The sequence below is a fragment of the Chiloscyllium punctatum genome, chromosome 12 (genome assembly GCF_047496795.1).
Source record: "Chiloscyllium punctatum isolate Juve2018m chromosome 12, sChiPun1.3, whole genome shotgun sequence".
In the NCBI taxonomy this organism is placed as follows: Eukaryota; Metazoa; Chordata; class Chondrichthyes; order Orectolobiformes; family Hemiscylliidae; genus Chiloscyllium; species Chiloscyllium punctatum.
The window spans coordinates 12,130,898-12,152,724 of record NC_092750.1 but is presented as its reverse complement, the minus strand read 5'-3'; the positions used below and the strand labels follow the sequence as shown (position 1 = coordinate 12,152,724).

Genomic DNA, 21,827 nt, shown 5'->3' with positions numbered 1-21,827 from the left:
GCAACATCCTTGTAAATCTTTTCTGAACCCTTTCAAGTTTCACAACATCTTTCCGATAGGAAGGAGACCAGAATTGCACGCAATATTCCAATAGTGGCCTAACCAATGTCCTGTACAATCACAACATGACCTCCCAACTCCTGTACTCAATACTCTGACCAGTAAAGGAAAGCATACCAAACGCCTTCTTCACTATCCTATCTACCTGCGACTCCACTTTCAAGGAGCTATGAACCTGCACTCCAAGGTCTCTTTGTTCAGCAACATGCCCTAGGACCTTACCATTAAGTGTATAAGTCCTGCTAAGGTTTGCTTTCCCAAAATGCGACACCTCGCATTTATCTGAATTAAACTCCATCTGCCACTCCTCAGCCCATTGGCCCAGATCCTGTTTTTGCAGGGGAGGGTAAATAAACATTAATATGGGTGCAGATAATGAGCAATCTTCATCTTTTCTTTCAAAGTTAACCCAATGCAGGCACTTTCACAGAAACTCAGCAGGTCTGGCAGGTCGACAGGGTGATGACGAAGATGTTTCATCAATCAGTGCACTGGGTGTAGGAGTTGGGCATCACGTTATAGCTGTACAAGACATTGGTAAGGTCACATTTGGAGTACTGCGTACAATTCTGCTACAGGAAGGATATTTTAAACCGGAGAGGATGTAAAAAAGATTTACAAGGACATTACTGAGACTGCAGCGTTTGAGGCTGGAGAGGCTGGGAGCTTGTTTTTTTACCCCTGCAGGCTGAGGGGTGACCTTATAGAGATTGAAAAAAAATCATGAAAGGCATAGAGAAGGTGAATAGCCTAGAACATTTTCCCCAGGGTATGGGAGTCCAAAACTAGAGGGCACAGGTTTAAGGTGAGAGGGGAAAGATTTGAAAGGGAGCGGAGGGATAACTTTTTCACACAGGATGGAACCAGCTGCCAAAGGAACTGGTAGAGGTGAGTACAATTACAACACTTAAAGGCACTTGGACAGGAACATGGACAGGAGAGGTCTAGAGGGGATATGTACTAAACGTAGGCAAATGGGACTAGTTCAGTTTAGGAAACCTGGTCGGCATGGACGAGTTGGGCCGAAGGGTCTGTTTCCGTGCTGTGTGACTATCGGTGAACATTCTGCTTGTTCTTTAGATAATACAATTGGCAATGAGCATATTTATTTTTTAAGTTAATGCTTTTAAAGCTGGTCAGTATTCAAAATTAATAATTACTCACGGTGAGTCTGTTAACAGTCTCATAAAGCAGTTCTGTTAGCAGGTAGCTGGTTACCACAGCTCGTTTCAAATGTTGGTTTTGTTATTGTTTCGTGGGACATGGGTATCACTGATTCCTGATGAAGGGCTTTTGCCTGAAATGTTGATTTTCCTGCTCCTCGGATGCTGCCTGACCTGCTGTGCTTTTCCAGCACCACTCTATTCTTGACTCTGATCTCCAGCATCTGCAGTCCTCACTTTTGCCTACAGGTATCACTAGCAAGGCCAGCACTTGTTTCCCATCCTCAATTGCCCTCAAGCTCAGTGGATTGATAGGATTGCCTTTTCAGAGGGCATTTAAGAATAACTGACACTGCTGTTAACCTGGAATCACTGGGAGGCCAGACCAGAAGGAGAAAACCTCCAAATGATACATACAGGTTCAAATTGTCATGGCGACTTTAGCATTTCCAAGTATTACATTTTTACCTCTGAAAGACAAAGGAAAGGATGGCAGATCTTCCCTAATGAACATTAATGAACCAGATGGTGTACAGAAGTTCCATCACTGACACTTCCTTTATATTCCATTTTTAATCATTGCATTTTAAAGCCACACTGTTGAATGTGCGCTTCAAACCCATTACAATGCACTTGACTCTTAATTGTCCTCTGAACAAAAAACGCTGGTCCACCTAATGATGCTAATATATCATGAGTGAATTTTTAAACAAACCTCATCTCGTGATAATTATCACTGCACTGCTGTCTATTTAATACCAAATGGATTGGTAACCTCTTTAATGAGAGGTAAAGTCTTGAACTGGATTGCAAAGATGAGTGTTGCTGGCTAGGCTAACATTTTATTGCTGCCGATCTGGAGTCACATGTAGGTCAGACCAGGTAAAGATGGCAGATTTCTTTCCCTGAAGGACATCAATGAAACAGATGGGTTTTTACCAACAGTGACTTACCTGGTCAACATTAGGTCACTTTTCAATTCCAGGTGTTTTCATACTATTCAAATTCACCATCTGTCATGGTAAGATTCAAACATATATCCCCCATTACATTAGTCTGGGATTCTGGATTATTGTTCCAGAAACTTACCCATGATACACCACCACCTCCCATTTCGGGAGTAAAAGAAATCTGGTCTCTGATTTACAAATGTCTGATTTACCAAACACTCATACTGTCATTTCTGCTCTAATGCAATGATTGCGTTCTTGTGCGAACCCGTGCTACATAAAAATCGTGCAATAAAAATAGCACTTAAAGTGTTGGCAATACCATTGCGTTATAGCAACACAGGTTTTAAACGTTCCTGCTTTAGAAACAGTGTCTCTGATTCGTCAATTGCATTACAGCAAATCCATATTGACGAAATGCATGTTATAGCAGAATAACCTGTACTTGTGAATGTGATCTCAAACAGGGGTACGATTTTAAAGGTCTAACATATGGATATTTCCTGTACTTATGAACAGCTTCTTTACATTATCCTGCATTGTGTTATGACTTGCGTACAACTCGAAACTTGAAAGGGTTCAGAAAAGATTGACAAGGATGTTGCCAGGGTTGGAGGATCTGAGCTACAGGGAAAGGCTGAACAGGCTGGGGCTGTTTTCCCTGGAGCGTCAGAGGCTGAGGGGTGACCTTATAGAGGTTTACAAAATTATGAGGGGCATGGATAGGATAAATAGGCAAAGTCTTTTCCCTGGGGTCGGCGAGTCCAGAATTAGAGGGCATAGGTTTAGGGTGAGAGGGGAAAGATATAAAAGAGACCTAAGGGGCAACTTTTTCACACAGAGGGTGGTACATGTACGGAATGAGCTGCCAGAGGAAGTGGTGGAGTCTGGTACAATTGCAACATTTAAGAGGCATTTGGATGGATATATGAATAGGAAGGGTTTGGAGAGATATGGGCTGGGTGCTGGCAGGTGGGACTAGATTGGGTTGGGATATCTGGTCGGCATGGAGGGGTTGGACCGAAGAGTCTGTTTCCATGCTGTACATCTCTATGATTCTATGACTTGAAAACAAACTCAAACAAAACCCGTTTGCAGCCCAGGCAATGCCTGTAGATGAAAGAGAAGGATGGTTTCACAATACAGCGAAGCCTCAGTGTCTACATGTTACAAAAGTAACAAGGTTAGCTGCGAAGACATCCCGAGGTGGTGAAAGGCACTACATAAATGCAAGTCCTTGCTTTTTAACTGCAGGATGCTAGAAATGGGACAGAATGTGGTTAATGTGAAACTGAAATCTTAAGACATAACAATTGCCAAAAATGGGATGTGCCGCTGTATAAATAGAAACCATAGAGAAAGAAGCTCTTTGGGCAGGCAGGTTGGGTGGCAGGGAGAGAAGTTGTGGTTATAATTTCATTGCATTGTTAAACGGTCTCTTTAAAACCAGATAATATTGGGCATATCTGTTACTGTTTTCAGTTGCCACCGATTTTTAAAACTGTGAAATGCCATAACAGCTGAAGTAGGAGTTACGTCTCAACGGTTATGTTCTATAAATATAAATGGTGCAATTCATGAACCAGAGCAGTTCCTAGAAGGGGCACCTGTAATAAAGTTGGGGGGGGGGGGGGGGGGGGGTGGTGGTGGTGGGAGAGTTAAGATGCCAGTGTGACACATGTTGCTTCTGAATTTGCTGTGGTGGGGGGTGGGGGTAAAAATCACACAGGGCCGTACCCTTTTGGACATTGTACCTTTCAATCCTAGATTTTTTTAAAAAAATCTACCAGGAGGTTACGGCATTGAAAGTTGCCAAGTCTCGTGAAACATCAACATCAGTCAATTTGACAATTTTACCGAAATCCATCACTGTGCATGGGTACTCTATCAGCAGGTTGGAGCTCGGGAATTCCGCTAGGAGTCTGCTGTATATAGCCGAGACGTGGAGAAACCATGTCAAAGATACACTGCCCACTGTTACAGTCACCACCTACCGGTGTACCGTGAGAGTCATGGGGCAAATTGTAACCGGGGCAGCAGCAGCAGCTGTGATGATTTGTGCTACTGCCCCCTAACACCTCTCTGGATGCACAGATGTGCAGACCCTCGGGGATTATCCGGGATATTGCTGGCTGCTGTGCCAATCTGCTACATTTCAAGATTAAATCCTGAGGTTCAAATTGGGTTGACAATGCCATTCATTGTGTGTCACAAAACCTTCCCAACAGTGCCCTCCAGTGGTGACACACATCTGCTCTTGATGGGAAATGAATCAAGTCGAGACATTTCTAACCTGTTGAGCTCCTATCAATAACTCACAGTGAATTCTGGGCTGTGGTTCTGTGATGTAGTGGAATGCAACAGGAAATTTGAGCACAGGAGGATTCCACAAAGTGTATTGACCAGTTTGCTCATTTTTGATGGTGTTGGTTCTGTATACAATCTTACATTGAAGGGAGTTACCTCCTTCTCTGTAAAGTTAGAAATGACACAACACCAGGGTATAGTCCAACAGGTATATTTGGAAGCACTAGCTTTTAAAGCGCTGCTCCTTCATCTCCAAGTCCTTCTCTGAGGTAAGTATCAGGAGTAAGAAGGAATTCCGCAGCGAGGAGGTCACCTCCCATTTCCCCAAATTTTGGATTAGTGGTGCTGGAAGAGCACAGCAGTTCAGGCAGCAACCGAGGAGCAGCAAAAAAAAAAAAATCGACATTTCGGGCAAAAGCCCTTCAACAGGAATAAAAGCCTATCCACCAACTACAAGGCACAAGTCAGGAGTTGGTTGGAATGTTCCACACTTGCCTGAATGGGTACAGCTCAAACAACACTCCGAGTCATAGAGTTAAACAGTACAATCCTGAATTAAACATGTCCCATTTGCCAGCACTTGGCCCCTATCCCTCCAAATCCTTCCTCTTCAAACACCCATCAAGATGCCTTTTAAAATGTTGTAATTGTACCAGCCTCCACCACTTCCTCTGACAAGCTCATTCTATACATGCACCACCACCTGCATGAGAAAGTTACCCCTTAGGTCCCTTTTAAATTGTTCGGACCAATCGGAGAGTGCAGGAGGGCTGCACAGTCCAGAGAATTGGATGGGAATGCCTGAGGTTCTGGGAGACTGAGATCCTCCCAGGGAGGTTAGGCACTGCTGAGGCATGCTGGGAACCACCAATGCAGCCTCAAAATGGACAGACATGTGGAGGAGAAGACCCTTCACAGGATGGCCTGTGGCTTCAATCAAGGTGACTTCCTGTCCATCTCCTACACCAGGCAGGAGATGTTTAAAGGAAGCTCCTCTGGACCTTATACAAGCTCTGGGACACTGCCTCTGGCATCAGTGTGGGAGGAGTCTGGGCAACATTGGAAAACTGCAGATGGAAGGAAAACTTTCTCCTTCAGTTATCTTTCTGAAGAAAGGTCCTTGGTGATTTTTGCCAAACTGTGATAAAGTGATTTTTCTTTTTACTGAGGATAAGGCAAGGAGACAGGTACCAAGTCTACCTCAGCCAAGATATGACCTCGAGCTAGTCATGTCAATCAGATCTACAACACTAGCCAACAGGCTGAGTGAGCTAACCAGCAGCCCACCTGCCCACTGCCTTATGGGGAAAGATTGGGGCTGTTTGGGTTCACAGAGGGAACTTAGAAGGTGAAACACAGAAGATCCTGAGGGGTCTTGACAGGGTGGATGTGTTTCCTCTTGTGTGATAATCTAGAACTAAGGGTTTTTGTTTCAAAACGAGGGGCTTCCCATTTAAAATGGAGATGGGGCAATACGTTTCTCTCAAAAGGTTCATGAGAGTTTAGAACTCCCTTTCTTCCAAAGGGGAAGCAGAGTCCTTGAATATTTTTAAGGCAGAAGCAGGTGAAATTGTTGACGAGCAAAAGAGGGTGATAGGTTATGGAGAGGGGTGAGCAGTAGGTGCGATTGTAGAGTAATCAGATCAGCCATGGTCTTATTGAGAAGTGTAACAGGATCAAGGGACCAAATGGTCTACTCCTGCTGTGAGCTAACATGATTGCATTATTCTATGTAATGGAGGAAATTGGCCTGTTGCTTCCTGGAGGTTAAGCCACATCCTTGAGGAGTCACTTTTAGAAAAATCTCACAAAAAGGGAACAGTTCAAGCACATGGTAAACAAGTCCAAATTTAACATAAGAGCCTAAGAACCAGGAGCAGGAGTAGGCAGTCTGGCCCCCTCGACCCTACTTCGCCTTTGAATAGAATCATCGCTGATCTTTCATGGACTCAGCTCCACTTACCCATGGTGTCATCGTATCCCTTATTTCCTTTATTGTTCAAAACAAATCCATCTTATAATGTTTACTGAAGTAGCTTCAATTACTTCACTGGGCAGGGAATTCCATAGATTAACAACCTCTGGTGAAGAAATTCATTCTCAATTCAGTCCAAATTCTGCTCCCTCTAATCTTGAGGCTGTGCCCTCTTGTCCTACCTTCACCTGCCAGTGGGAACATCTCTCTATTTCTATCTCATCTATTCCCTTCATAATTTTATACATTTCTATGAGATTCCCCCTCATTCTTATGAATTCCCTTGAATACATCTCCCAGTCTACTCAGTCTCTCCTCACACGCCAACCCCCTCAACTCTGGAATCAACCCAGTGAACCTCCTCTGCACCCCCTCCAGTGCCAGTACATCCTTTCTCAAGTAAGGAGACCAAAACTGCACACAGTACTCCAGGTGTGGCCTCACCAGCACCCTATACAGCTGCAACATAACCTCTCTGCTTTTAAACTCAATCCCTTTAGCAATGAAGGGCAACATTCCATTTGCCTTCCTAATTACTTGCTGTATCTGCAGACCAACCTTCTGTGATTCTTGCACAAGGACACCCAGTCCCTCTGCACAGCAGAATGCCGCAAATTTTACCACTCAAATAATTATCCTTTTTACTGTTACTCCTACATTGCATTCTATCTGCCAGACTTTTGCCCCTCACTTCAAATATCTAAGACCCTATACAAAGCTTCACAGTCCTTTGCACACTTTGCTTTGCCACTCATCCACGTGTCATCGGCAAACTTTTGACACACTACACAAGGTTCCCAACTCCAAATCCTCTATATAAAAATTGCAAATAATTGCGATCCCAACACTGATCCCTGAGGCACACCACTAGTCACTGATTTCCCAACCAGAATAGCACTCGTTTATCCCCACTCATTGACTAACAGGAAGCAATCGATCCTCAATCCAGGTGAATACTTTACCCATAATGCCAAGCATCTTTATCTTTTGCAGCAGCCTCTTGTACAGCACCTTGTCGAAGGCCTTTTGAAAATCTAGGTACACCACATCCACTGGGTCCCTATTGTCCACCGTACTCGTAATACCTTCATAGAATTCTAAAAGATTAGATTAGATTAGATTACTTAGTGTGGAAACAGGCCCTTTGGCCCAACAAGTCCACACCGACCCGCCGAAGCATAACCCACCCATACCCATTCCCCTATATTTACCCCTTCATCTAACACTACAGGCAATTTTAGCATGGCCAAATTAGTTCAGCATGACCTGCCCTTCGTGAACCCATATTGCGTCTGCCCAACTGGACAATTTCTATCTAGACGTCTTGCTATTTCTTCCTCGACAATAGACTCCAGCATCTTCCCCACTACAGAGGTTAAGCTAACCAGTCTATAATTCCACATCGTTTGTTCACTTCACTTTTTAAATACTGGCATCACATTTGCTGTTTTCCAATCTACTGGAATTGCCCCAGAATCCAGTGAGTTTTGGAAAATTACCACAAGCGCATTTGCTATTTCTCCCGCTAACTTGTTTAGCACTCTGGGATGCATCCCACCAGGACGAGGAAACCTACCTATCCTTAGCACCATTAGCTTACCCAACACTAGCTCTCCTGTGATAATGATTGTATCTAGGTCCTTGCCTGCCTTCGTCTCTTTTTCAATTACTGGTGTGTTATTAGTGTCCTCCACTGTGAAGTCTGACTGAAAATACTATTCAATGCCTCAGCCGTTTCATCATATCCCATGACTAAGTGCCCCTCCTCATCCTCTGAAGGACCAATGTTTACTTAAATATATAAAATGAAGAAGAGTGGCTATAGAAACTTTTGCTATCTGTCCTTATATTGTGCTGGTTTTTTCTCACGTTCTATCTTACTTTTCTTTGCAGCTCTTTTTGTGGCTTTCTGTTGATCTTTAAAATTTTCCCAATCTTCTCATTTCCTGCTGTTCTTGGCCATTTCATATGCCTCTCTTTCAATGAGATAGCCTCCCTTATTTCCTTAGACACCCAGGGCAGATTACCTCTTTTCTCACGTTCCTTCCTTTTCACTGGAATATACTTTTGCTGAGCACTTTGAAAAATTGCTTTGAAAGTCCTCCAATACTCATCAACTGTCCCACCCATAAAATCTTTGTTTCCAGTCTACTTCAGCCAAGTCCTCCCTCATTCTATTGTAGCCCCTGTTGTCCAAGCACAGGACCCTGGTATTGATTTTATCGTCACACTCTCCATCTGTATTCTAAACTCAACCATACTGTGATCGCTCCTTCCAAGAGGACCCCTAACTATGAGGTCATTAATTATTCCTGTCTCATTGCACAGGACCAGATCGAGGTTAGCTTGCTCTCTCTTCGGTTCAGGAAAACTATCATAGATACACTCAACAAACTCCACCTCAAGGCTACCCTGACTGAGCTGGTTCGACCAATCAACATGTAGATTAAAATCCCCCATGATAATTGCTGTACCATTTTTAACAGGTATTAGTTATTTCTTTGTTTATTGCCTGCCCCAATGTGATGTTATTATTTACTGACCTATAGACTATTTCTATCTGTGACTTTTTCTTCTTAGAATTTCTCATTTCCACTCAAATGGATTCAACCTCAATCTACATTGAACTTCTATCATCTCTCAGCACCACCCTGATGTCGTCCTTGAATATCAGAGTTATACCACCTCCCTTACCTTCCTGTCTGTCCTTCAGAATAGTCTGGTACCCCTGGATATTTAACTCCCAGTTGTGACCATCCTGTAACCATGTCTCCGCAATAGCTGCTACATCATAGTCATTCGCAATGACTTGTGCCATTAACTCATTGACCTTATTACAAATGCTATGAGCATTCAGGTAAAGTGTCTTTATGCCAGCTTTCTTACCTTCATGATTTCCAACATCTCCTGAGTTCCTTCCTTTTTGCTTCTTTCATAGTCTACCTTAGAGTTAAACCCTTCTGTACACATGCTAACCTGCAGTTTACCTTTTTATTTACCATCATACTTCCTGTTGCTTTCCCTTTCCCTTCCTCCCAACTCACTTGTTTTAAATCCTAGTGACCACCCTATTTATCCTTTTCACTAGAACAATGGTTCCAGACCGGTTCAGGTGGAGACCATCCCAATGGTACAGACCCCCGCCCCAGTTCCAAAACTGATTCCAATCCCCCATGAAATGGAATCCCTCTTTCCCACACCAATCTCTTAGCCATGTGTTTACTTCCCTAATTTTCTTATCCCTATGCCAATTTACATGTGGCTCGGACAATAATCTGGAGATTATGACCCTTGAGGACCTGTTCCTTAAATTTTGTTCCTAGTGCTTGATAATCCCCAAACAGGTCCTCCTTCCCCACCTTGCTGAACAGCATGCTGCCTCCCAACTTACCTCTGCCCACATCATGGTGGCAAAATCCAGCCAACTGGTGGCATTTCCCCAGCAGAGGCAGGTTAACCCACATGTAACTGAGGCAGATCTCCATCAGAGAGGAGGCTCCCTATGGTGACATCTCCATCCTTTCTTAGGGTTTTGCGGTGTAGTAGGTAGTGTCCCTACCTCTGGGGTTAAGTCTTGACTTGCTGGCCGGGGATGTTGTGTCATAACATGATCAACCAGGTTGATTATCAATCTGGGAATCCTTCTGCTGTCCCTACAGCAGGTGATTATGAATAAGACCGTTTCCTGGGCAGCCAGGAAGTAGCTTCAGCACAACATCCTTCTGGGAGTTAAAAATTCCCAATTGTCGGTCCTTGCCATGAACAAGCATGGTCCTCCTTCCAAGAGGAGAAAGTGAGGACTGCAGATACTGGAGATCAGAGATGCCTGAAATGTCGATTCTCCTGCTCCTTGGATGCTGCCTGACCTGCTGTGCTTTTTCCAGCAACACATTTTCAGCTCCTCCTTCCAAGAGTCAAGCACACACACCTTTCTGTTGACAGTATTCGGGGAGTACTGGATTAGTGGTGCTGGAAGAGCACAGCAGTTCAGGCAGCATCCAACAAGAAGTATTCGGGGAGTCTCAGACGTCTTTGTAATCTCTCGCAGGAAGTGGGTGACACTGGCTGGGCCAACATTTATTGCCCATTCCTAATTGCCCAGAGGACAGTTAAGACAGTTAACCACATCTGGAGTTACTTGCATACCAGACCAGGTACAGACAGTGGTTTAATCCCCCCCAAATAAAACACCAGTGATTCCGATGTGTTTACCCCTGACAATCACAGAATCCCTCAGGAGTGGGGACAAGCCATTTAGCCCACTGCATCCACAGCAACCCTACGAAGGGCACCCCATCCAGACCCACACACCCCTTACCCTATCCCATGACCAATTCACCTGACCTGCATATCTTTGGATTGTGGGAGAAAACCGGAACATCCGGAAGAAACTCACACAGAGACGGGGAGAATGTGCAATGCCATCCACAGCATTAGGCTCTTAATTCCACAGTTGTTATTGAATTTAAATTCCACCACCAGTCCACACCGATCCCTCCGGAGAGTAACCCACTCGGACCCATTTCCCTCTGAATAATACAGCTAACACTCGGGGCAATTTAGCACGGCCAATTCACCTGACCTGCACATGTTTGGACTGTGGGAGGAAACCCACGCAGACACGGGGAGAATGTATAAACTGCACACAGACAGTCGCCTGAGGCTGGAACTGAACCTGGGACCCTGGTGCTGTGAGGCAGCAGTGCTAACCACTGAGCCACCATGCCACCCATGGTAGGATGTGAACTCTGGTCCTCAGAACATTAGACAAAAAAAGCCAAAGAACTATGGATGCTGGAAAACAGAAACGAAAACAGTGATCACTGGGACAACTCAGCAGGTTCGGCCAAAGACACAAATTGGTAGGAAGTTACGTTCCTCAAAACATTAGCTGCGGCCCTGGGTCCATAGTTGAGCAAAATTATCACCAGGCCATTACCTAGCAGCATAGATACTAGAACAAAGAACAAAGAAAATTTACAGCCCAAGAAGAGGCCCTTCAGCCCTCCAAGTCTGAGCCGATCCAAATCCACTGTCTAAACCTGTCACCCAATTCTTAAGCATCTGTCTCCCTTTGCTCCCCACCTCCTCATGTATCTGTCCAGATGCATCTTAAATGAATCTACCGTGCCTGCCTCTACCACCTCTGCTGGAAACACGTTCCAGGCACCTACCACCCTCTGTCAGAAGTACTTGTTGCATGTATCTCCCTTAAACTTTTCACCTCTCACCTTGAAAGCGTGACCTCTTGTTATTGAATCTCACACCCTGGGAAAAAGCTTGTCTCTATCTAGCTTGTCTATACCCTTCATGATTTTGTTAACCTCAATCAGGTCCCCCCCCCCAATCTCCTTTTTTCTAATGAAAACAATCTTAACCTACTCAACCTCTCTTCATAGCTAGCACCTTCCATACCAGGCAACATCCTCACAAACCTTCTCTGTACCCTCTCCAAAGTGTCCACATCCTTTTGGTAATGTGGTGACCAGAACGTACACAGTATTTTAAATGTGGCCAAACCAACGTAGTGTACAATTTTAACATGACGTGCCAGCTCTTATACTCAATACCCCGTCCGATGAAGGCAAGCATACCATTTGCCTACTTGCCCACTCTATCTACCTGTAAGCAACCTTCAGGGTACAATAGACCTGAACTCCCAGATCTCTCTGCTCATCAACTTTTCCCAAAGCTCTTTCATTTACTGTATAATTCTCTCTAGAATTAGACTTCCCAAAATGCATCACCTCACGTTTGCCTGGATTGAACTCCATCTGCCACGTCTCTGCCCAACTCTCCATATCGATATTCTCCTGTATTCTTTGACAATCCCCTATGCTTTCTGCTACTCCACCAATCTTCGTGTCATCTGCAAACTTCCTCGTCATACCAACAGTACCCTTTACAGACTGGCAAACACTGCGGAGAAAGTGAAGGCTGCAGACTTCGTACTGATGAAGGGCTTATGCCTGAAACATCAACTCTCCTGCTCCTCAGATGCTTCCTGACCTCCTATGCTTTTCCAGCACCAGACTCTCAACACTGGCAAATACTATGCCAAGATAGAGGTCAAGGGTAGGGACATAAGACCAAGGAAGAAAATGAAAGTAGGGCATGCATTTATGCAGTACCTTCCACAACACAGGTCAGCTGAAAGCACCTTACAGACAGAGTGATTTTGAAATGTTTTAATATAGGAAACACAATAATCATTTTGCGCACAGTCAGCTCCTACAAGCTGCAATGAGATAATATGAACCACATAAGCTCTTTTTGTTAATGCCAACTGAGGGATAATTAACGGCCAAGGCATTGAGGCAAATCATGACAGTGCAGTAACATTTAATAGAGGGTGCAGTCATAATGGAGTAGAGGGAAGGTAAGATTATGGTAGGATAGAGAGGGGTTGGCACGGTGGCACAGTGGTTAGCACTGCTGCCTCACAGTGCCAGAGACCTGGGTTCAATTCCCGCCTCAGGCAACTGTCAGAGTGGAATTTGCACATTCTCCCCGTGTCTGTTTCTCCCCGTTTCCTCTGGGTGCTCCGGTTTCCTCCCACATTCCAAAAACGTGCAGTTTAGGTGAATTGGCCATGCTAGAGTGCCCGTAGTGTTAGGTGATGGGGTAAATGTAGGGGAGTGGGTTGCTCTTCGGAGGGTTGGTGTGGACTTGTTGGGCTGAAGGGCCTGTTTCCACACTGAGTAATCTTGAAATAAAAAAAGATATAAAACCATGGTTTGAGCTCTGAGAAGGTTGGTTTTATTGCTTCCAAATGTTCATTGAGCACTGAAAGTAAATAATGTTAATAACAAATAAACTTGCATCACGCGGCACAGATTAAATGGGGACAAAATGGACGTTAATTTTCAAAACCTGAACAGTGTGATGCCCAGTTTTGGATTTTTAACACAAGTGAACAAGTAGAGTGAGCTATGTGCATGTCAGGTGGATATTGCTCACTTTACTCATTTACTTGGAATAAGGGGGTACCCTTGGCTCCCCTCTATCCACCCATTGACCATACCATCACCTCTCTTCTACTCATGGTCCAAATGAGTGGCTAAGGTTGGACACTTGGAGAGTTCATGAATTCCAGACACCAGACCAAATGTAAACTAGAGGAGAGTCCATTCTGTTACAGCAGATTGTTATCATGGTGAGCAACACGGAGGCCTTTTTTCCTACACAGGTCGGGCACAGAAAGGGCAGCAGTTACGACGAACTAACGATGTAGTCTCTCTGGATCTGGGCACCAGGTGAGTGGGAAATAGCCCCACTGCTGGAGTGGTCACTGGGGCGATCCTGTTCGTGGTAAACACCAGTTGCATTCTGAGTGAAGATGTCAGACATAAAACCATCTGATATCAGATAGGAAAAATCCCAGCTAAAATTTGAATTGTGTCCATTCTCACAGTTAAAAATCACACAGCACCAGGTTATACTCCAATAGGTTTATTTGGAAGTACAAGCTTTCAGAGCGCTGCTTTTGACTTGTTACCTGATGATGGAGCGGCGCTCTGAAAGCTTGTACTTCCAAATAAACCTGTTGGAGTATAACCTGGTGCTGTGTGATTTTTAACTTTGTCCAGCCCAGTCCAACACCAGCACCTTCACATTATGTTCATATAGTGTTGGATCTTAGCAGAGGTAGTGTCTTTGGTAGTTTATGCAGAAACTGCTAGAGTCTAAAATTTAATAAGATTACTTCTTTGACATTGCTATAACTTTACAGTACAGGTAGTGCCTTGGTTGGGAGTGGACTGTTTTGGAATCCATCGGCAAATTGAATTGGATACCAGTCAGAACACAATACAGGACAACGGAAAGCGGCCATTTGTAGGTATTGGAAGTATTCGTATGTCAAATCTTTACAGTGATAATCATACAAGAGATTGCATTTTTAAGGATGGGCATTCGTATGTCTGACATTCATAAATTGATGATTCCCTGCAATAAACTTAGCATGAAGCTGCACACAGAATTCTCTTTCTCCACAATCTGTCATCTGATGTGTTAGATTACCACTGACCTTGGATGACTATTCAGCTATTTAAAAATTATTTCTTTACTCTGCAAAAATAAACATGAATGAGAAGTCTAAGTCAACTTGTAACTTGTAACAAATAAAAACTTGCATCATGCGGCACAGATTAAATGGGGACAAAATGGACTTTAATTTTCAAAACCTGAACAGTGTGATACCCAGTTTTGGATTTTTAACACAAGTTTATACACTCACTCGGTCTCCTTGCTATCGCCAATCTGAACATGTCATACCTTGCAATGTTGTGATGAAAGATATGTGACCTACCTATAGTCATATAATTTATTTTTAGGAAGAGTTTAGATGATGTTGGTCTATTTTTGTGAAGGAGTTTTCTAATTAACTAGACCTGGCTTTCTGAAACAATGATATATACCAGTATTTTTTTTTCTTTATTCATTCACAGCATATGGGCATCGCTGGCTAAGCCAGCATTTATTGCCCAGCCCTAATGGCCAGAGGGCAGATAAGAGTCAACCATATTACTGTGGGTCAGAGGTCACATGTAGGCCAGACCAGGTAAGGATGGCAGCTTCCTTCCCTAAAGGACACTAGTGATCCGGATTTTTTTTTTTCCTAACAATCATCACTATCATGGTCATCACTAGACTCTTAATTCTAGATATTTTCTTGAATTCAAATTCCACCATCTGCCATGGCAGGATGCGAACCCAGGTCCCCAAAACGTTATCAGTGTCTCCGGATTAACAGCCCAGCAATAATACCACTAGGCCAGAACCTCCCCAGTATATGCCTCATGGATTGTTAATGGAAGTTTGTTTACATTGTGAAGATTTATGACAAAAGCAGGAAAGATCGAAAAAACATTAGCTTATTTTTGGTTTTGGTTTCAGAATAATTAAGAATTGATTTTTACCTTAGAAAAATCCAGGGACTGAAAAGGTTTTGGATGGTTCAAAGGAGACATGGCCAAATTCAGATGCAAAGGCTTCTCCCAAAAAAGACTTTGTTCGGAGCAGTTCAGGGAATGGGTCACCCAGGTATACGAGTTTTAGTTTGTAAAAAAACTTGCAGTGTTTAGTTAGAAATCTGCATTGGATATTCAAAGCGGAGAAAGTCTCAGATTTCACTTGTGCAAAGATTCCAGGAAAACATTTAATGCTCTCAAAACAGGAACTGAGGATTCAGTAATTAAGTCAAGCCTACAGATTCGATAGGGAAGTGAAATTTCACTGCATTTTGAGTAACTATAAAGTGATGGTGTTGGAGAGTAGATGGGATTTTGTTTTGCTTAATGTTTTGAAGTCTTTCGAACTGTTTTGAATTCGGGTAGCTTGGTTGGTTTGTTTGTTTGTTTTACAAATATTTTACACATGTTTTGTTAAAATCAAATCTGTAGTCTTGTACGCGGAGGTTTAGTGAAAGCCCACATATGATCTCTCAAGCCAGATTTCATTCTGGGATCTGACATGTTCAGTAGTAACATCAACTGTCCACACTGCAACGTAACAACATCTATTCAATCAGAGGCTACTACATTGTTTAAAATAGATCTGGACAAGTGGGTTGAAAAGAATGTGAAGAATTAGCATTGGGATTACAGCAGACAACACTAGCTGTGGGTTTGGCACGGTTGCAATCAGCTGTACGCCCTCCTTCTGCACTGGAATTACTTCAAGTTGTGTTTTAACATTTGCCTTAATATCCAACAGCCAACTTTATCACCATTTGGGGATCCACATTGATCATCCTCAACCTCTCCAGAAAGTGTAAGCTGTTTGGGGATCTAGAACAATACAGAGCTTCTCTATCTCTGGGTCAGGAGATCGAAGTCCCACCTGTGGTAGTGATGGCCACAGAGATACACATGTTATAACATATACCATTTTGCTTGACGCTCCTCACTTCCATTCTGCTAGTCTGAGAATCCATTTGGTTCTCATTCCGTGTGGCCAAGTGATTTTCAACAAATGCACGTGGCATCAGCTATAACTCAAAACACCTACTATCCTCTTCACAAAGAGATCAAACTGACACATTTCTTTTAGTCCCTCTCCTCCCGAGACTATAAGATGTGGGAGCAGAAGTAGGCCATTCAGCCCGTCGAGTCAGCTCCACTACTCAACAAGATCATGGCTGATCTGATAATCCTCAAACCCGCTGAGCTGCCTTTTCCCAGATCCCTTACTGATTAAAAACCTGTCTCTCTCAGCTTTGAATATACTTAATGAACTGGCCTCAACAGCCTTTTGTGGTAAAAGAATTTCACAGACTTCACTCGCCTCGGAGAGAAGAAATTTCTCCTCATCTGTTATGTTGCAGCTGTACAGGACATCAGTGAGGCCACTTCGGGAATACTGCATTCAATTCTCGAAACCCTGCTGTCAGAAACATATTATTAAACTTGAGAGGGTACTTACCAGGGTTGGAGGGTTTGAGCTGTAGGGAGAGGCTGAACAGGCTGGGGCTTTATTCCCTGAAGCGTCGGAGGCTGAGGGGTGACCTTATAGAGGTTTACAAAATCATGAGGGGCATAGATAGGATAAATGGCCAAGATAAGGGAGTTCAAAACTAAAGGGCAGAGGTTTAAGGCAAGAGGGGAAACATTTAAAAGGAACCCAAGGGGTAAAACTTTCACGCAGAGGTTGGTGTGTGTATGGAATGAGCTGCAGAGGAAGTGGTGGAGATTGGTACAATTACAACATTTAAAAGGCATCTGGATGGGCACATGAACAGAAAGGGTTTAAGAGGGGTGTGGGCCAAGTGCTGGCAAATGGGACTAGGTCAGATTGAGATGTCTAGTCGGGACAGACAAGTTGGACCAAAGAATCTGTTTCTGGACTCTATGACTTGGAGTTAAACGAGTGACCCTTTAATCTGAGATCATGTCCTACAAGGAGAAACAACCTCGCTGCATTTCCCCTGTCAAGTCCCTTAAGAATCATGAATGTTTCAATAAAGTTATCTCTCATTCTTTTTAATTCTGAATTCCAGTGTGTACACATCCATTTGTAAACCCATTTGTCCCAATAACCCAGTCTTTTCGGATTGCCCTGTGAATGTACCTTTTCCAGGTAGATATCCACTTCATTGTTGGGAGTCTGCCTTTGCCCATTGCTCCAAAATGCCCCTTGGAGACATTCCTCAATTTTCAAATATCACTGCAAAATTGCAACAAAAATCCTTCACTCCCCCTTCAAGGGTTCCACTTGTCATTACTGACTGCATCATTGTTTATAGCATGGAGGGGGTCATTTGGCCCAGTATGGCTGTTCTGTCTCTGTGAAAGAGCAGTTTAATTTGCTCAATCTTGCACGTCTGCTCTTTGACCATTCAATCCCTACAGTGTAGACAGAGGTCATTTGGTCCATTAGGATTGCAACAACTCTGCGAAAGATATCCCACCCAGAGCCAGCTCTGCCCACTCTAGCCCCATTTCCCTTGGCCTACCCACCTAATCTGCATATTGTTGGACTGTGGGAGGAAACCAGAGCCCCTAGAGGAATCCCACAGACACAGCAGAACGTACAAACACCACACACAGTCACCCAAGGCTGGAATCAAACCCTTGGGCACTGTGAGCCAGCCCTGACTGGCCAGCTTCTCATCCTCCTGGCTAACACACATGCAATCTCAAACATGACAGTATCTACAAAACCACTGAGACTAAAGGTAATAAGCATTGACAGATTGTTTTTCATCATCTTACCTTAAATTTAACATTGCTATGTTGGTAGCACCTAATACCTAATGCTCTTGCTTGTGACAACTTGGCTTTTCATTCGAGAAAGCCGTTTCCTTTCACCCTTTGAGGGTTATTTATTTGGGTAGAAATTGAAGGAGTCCATTCAACTCATCATTCCTGCACTAGGGGGACAAGAAACAATCCAACAGGATTCCACTTTCCTGCTCTCGGTGCGCAGCTCTGTAGGTTACAGCACTGCTGGTGTATACCCAAGTGCATTTACAGTTTGCGTCGATATTATTTAGCTCTCGCCTTGTGTCGGCTGAATTGAGTGCATACAATTATGCCAAACATGATTTAAAGACTTGAATTTAGAAAGTCAACTTTGACTAGTTGTTAAAGCTTCAGGTGATGTTAAACTAGAGAGAGAATGGAATTAATGGAAGCACTACTGGAATCACAAGATATATATTTGGGCAGAATTCTGGATGCAAGTTTGCTCGCTGAGCTAGAAGGTTCGTTTTCATGTTTTGTCACCATACTAGGTAACATCATCAGGGAGCCTCCTGTGAAGCACTAATGACCCATTTTGTATGTTTGCGCTTAGGTTTCCATGGCTTGGTGATGTCATTTCCTGTGGTGACATCACTTCCTTTTCCTCAGGAGATGATAAATGGGATCCAAGTCAGTGTGTTTGTTGGTAGAATTCAGGTTGGTGTGCCATACCTCTAGGAATTTTCATGTGTGCCTCTGTTTGGCTTGTCCTAGGATGGATGTGTTGTCCCAGTCGAAGTGGTGTCCTTCTTCATCTGTATGTAAGAATAGTAGTGAGAGAGGGTCATGTCGTTTTGTGGCTAGTTGATGTTCATTTATCCTGGTGGCTAGTTTTCTGTCTGTTTGTCCAATGTAGTGTTTGTTACAGTCCTTGCATGGTATTTTCCCTTGCAAGGGAAGTCACCTGACAAAAGAGCAGAGCCCCAAAAACTTGTGATTTCAAATAAAGCTGTTGGACTGTAACCTGACGTCGTGTGACATCTGACATAATTAAACTAATCATTGGGTTCAGTGTTCAGTTCTGGTTAAGAGACACACAAGTACAAAAACTCAGAGGAGAAAACAAACTTAGGATTCACCTTTAGTATTAATGATCTGAGTTATAAAGCATGGTTTGAGCATTTTTTTAACTTGAGATATTTGAGATGTAATCTAAGCAGTAATTTAAGATAATGACCAGTATAAATCTAGCCAATTGCTTTAAATCTTACTGCCAAAGTAGGTTAATGGAATACATTATAGAATCAATTTTGCAAGAAGCGAACTTGGGAACATGACCAGGAAATTCTTCTTCCCCTAAGGAGATTGACACTGTAAATAGATTATCAGACACAGTAATGGGATGATGGAAGCATTTCAGAAACACCTAGTGTCTGCAATTGAGAAAAACAAAAGAAACTTACAGCACAGGAACAGGCCCTTTGGCCCACCAAGCCTGTGCCTATCCAAATCCTCTATCTAAACCGGTCTCCTACTTTCTAAGGATCGGTATCCCTCTGCTCCCTGCCCATTCATGTATCGGTCTAGATACATCTTAAATGATGCTATTGTGCCTGCTTCTGCCACCTCCGCTGGCAACACAATCTAGACTCCCACAACCTTCTGTGTAAAGAACTTTCCACGCATTTCTCCCTTAAAACTTTTCCCCCCTCACTTTGAACTCATGACCCCCTAGTAATGGAGTCCACCACTCTGGGAAAAAGCTTCTTGCTATCCACCCTGTCTATACCTCTCACGATTTTGTACACCTCAGATCAAGTCACCCCTCAACCTCCGTTTTTCTAATGAAGCTTCAGGGTCAGTCTGGATGGTTCGTGGGAGATAGAGAAATTATTTGAAATTGTGGGCAGCTTTTCTGAATAGCGGAGTTTTCTAACCCAGAACCCGGAGAGACACGTGAAACATATTCACACTGTTACCAGCTGCTCCACAGTTGTTTAATGCTCAGCGAATTTAATTACGAAGGTGAGACTTTGAAGAATCCTGCTCCCATCTGGGGGGAGGTGAGGGGGGGGGAACGTGGGTTGGTGGGTGGGGGGGAAAGAAAAAAAAAGTCCCTGCCTGGAGAGTCCCGCCAGTGCCAGGTACAATCCAGGACCACTGTTGGGAACCACAGGCAGTGCACAGAGTACATGAGGCCATGGCAACCAGACCTCAGTTACACTCAAGGTAATGATAGGATTCAATTGGCAGGCCCCAGTATGGGAGGAATGGCAGCTGGGTTTGAGAGGCAGTGGTGGGAGTGGGGCAGAATTTCAATGGCAGACCTCTGGTGGACACTCAAGAGCCCCAGGAGAGGAATCCTCCCCATGTCTGAGAACTGCTTACCAAGTAAAAAGAGCTGGATACCCATCTGGCATAACCAACCCTCAACCATGTTAGGGCAAAGTCCTGGTGACGGCAGGATGTGGCACTTGAGAGGTTTACAAGAGGCCCAAAAGTGAGTGCCCCTAACCCTCCCAGCACCCGATGAAATAGGGGACAGGTGGAGGAAAGGCATGCAGGTGGGTGGGTTGGTGAGGGCGGGGGCAAGTCATGCACTGCATTGTATCAGCCCCCATTCCAATCCATGAGCAGGCAAAGCATGAACTCCCACTGCCCACAAACTCTTATGACACAGGGTAATCCCTTCTGCTAACTTAAATCAGGCACACAGAAAAGCTCACCTCGCCTCGCCTCGTTATCTGTAAAAGTATGAATGACAAGGAACTACCCCAAATTCCACTATTTCAAGAAAAATGTTTAATAATTTATTAATTAACTCCCAAAAAAAAACCCAGCAACTATTGACACTGTAATCCTCCTTTATTTGGTCAATTTATGTACCTTCCACTCTGCAACAATATACTGATCTCATAAATCCCCTCCCTCCCCCCGCCCCAAGTAAGCTTAAAAAAAATAAATTTCAAAACCAATCAGCTGTGTTGATTCTCCTCTGTATCTTCTGGTCTTCTTTTCTTCGGTCTTCTGCTTCACAGATTTCATATGAAAAGGTACCTTTCAATGAGTATCTCTATGGGCAGTCTGTTGGTGCTCTTTGCCGTTCTGGTGAACTGTTCAAAATGCCCGATTTTTGTACATCAGATCATCTCATCGGTTTGATGTCGTCAAAACAGTAAAAATTCCAATTCGATTGGGTTTTAGTATCTTGGGGCATAATTTAAACTGACTGGTCAAATTCGAATTTGTTGTGTAACATAGCAACTCAGCTCAGTTATTTGTTCCAGATGTTATATTTTAAAATTTTTCATGCAAACTCTGCTTTTCTAGATCCATGCCAACTTTCACTCTCTTAAAAAGGTAGTGTTCATGCCTACAAATTCACAACACCAACACATAACATTGGCCCACATGAAAGCAAGATCCCACAGATCATAGAGATGTATATCATGGAAACAAACCCTTCAGTCCAACTCATCCATGCTGACCAGATTTTCCTAACCTAATCTAATCTCATTTGCCAGCGCTTGACCCATATTCCTCTGAACCCTTCCTATTTATATACCCATCCAGATGCCTTTTAAATGTTGTAATTGTACCAGCCTCCACCACTTCCTCTGGCAACTCATTCCATAAATGCAACACCCTCTGTGTGAAAATATTGCCCTTTAGGCCCCTTTTAAATCTT

General features: G+C 43.6%; 1 protein-coding gene across 2 annotated transcripts in view; it reads right to left on the bottom strand.

The window, feature by feature from the left end:
- The window catches only part of c12h3orf18 (chromosome 12 C3orf18 homolog), an 86,692-nt gene that overhangs the window by 58,074 nt on the left and 6,791 nt on the right, over positions 1 to 21,827 (bottom strand). The window lies entirely within an intron of this gene.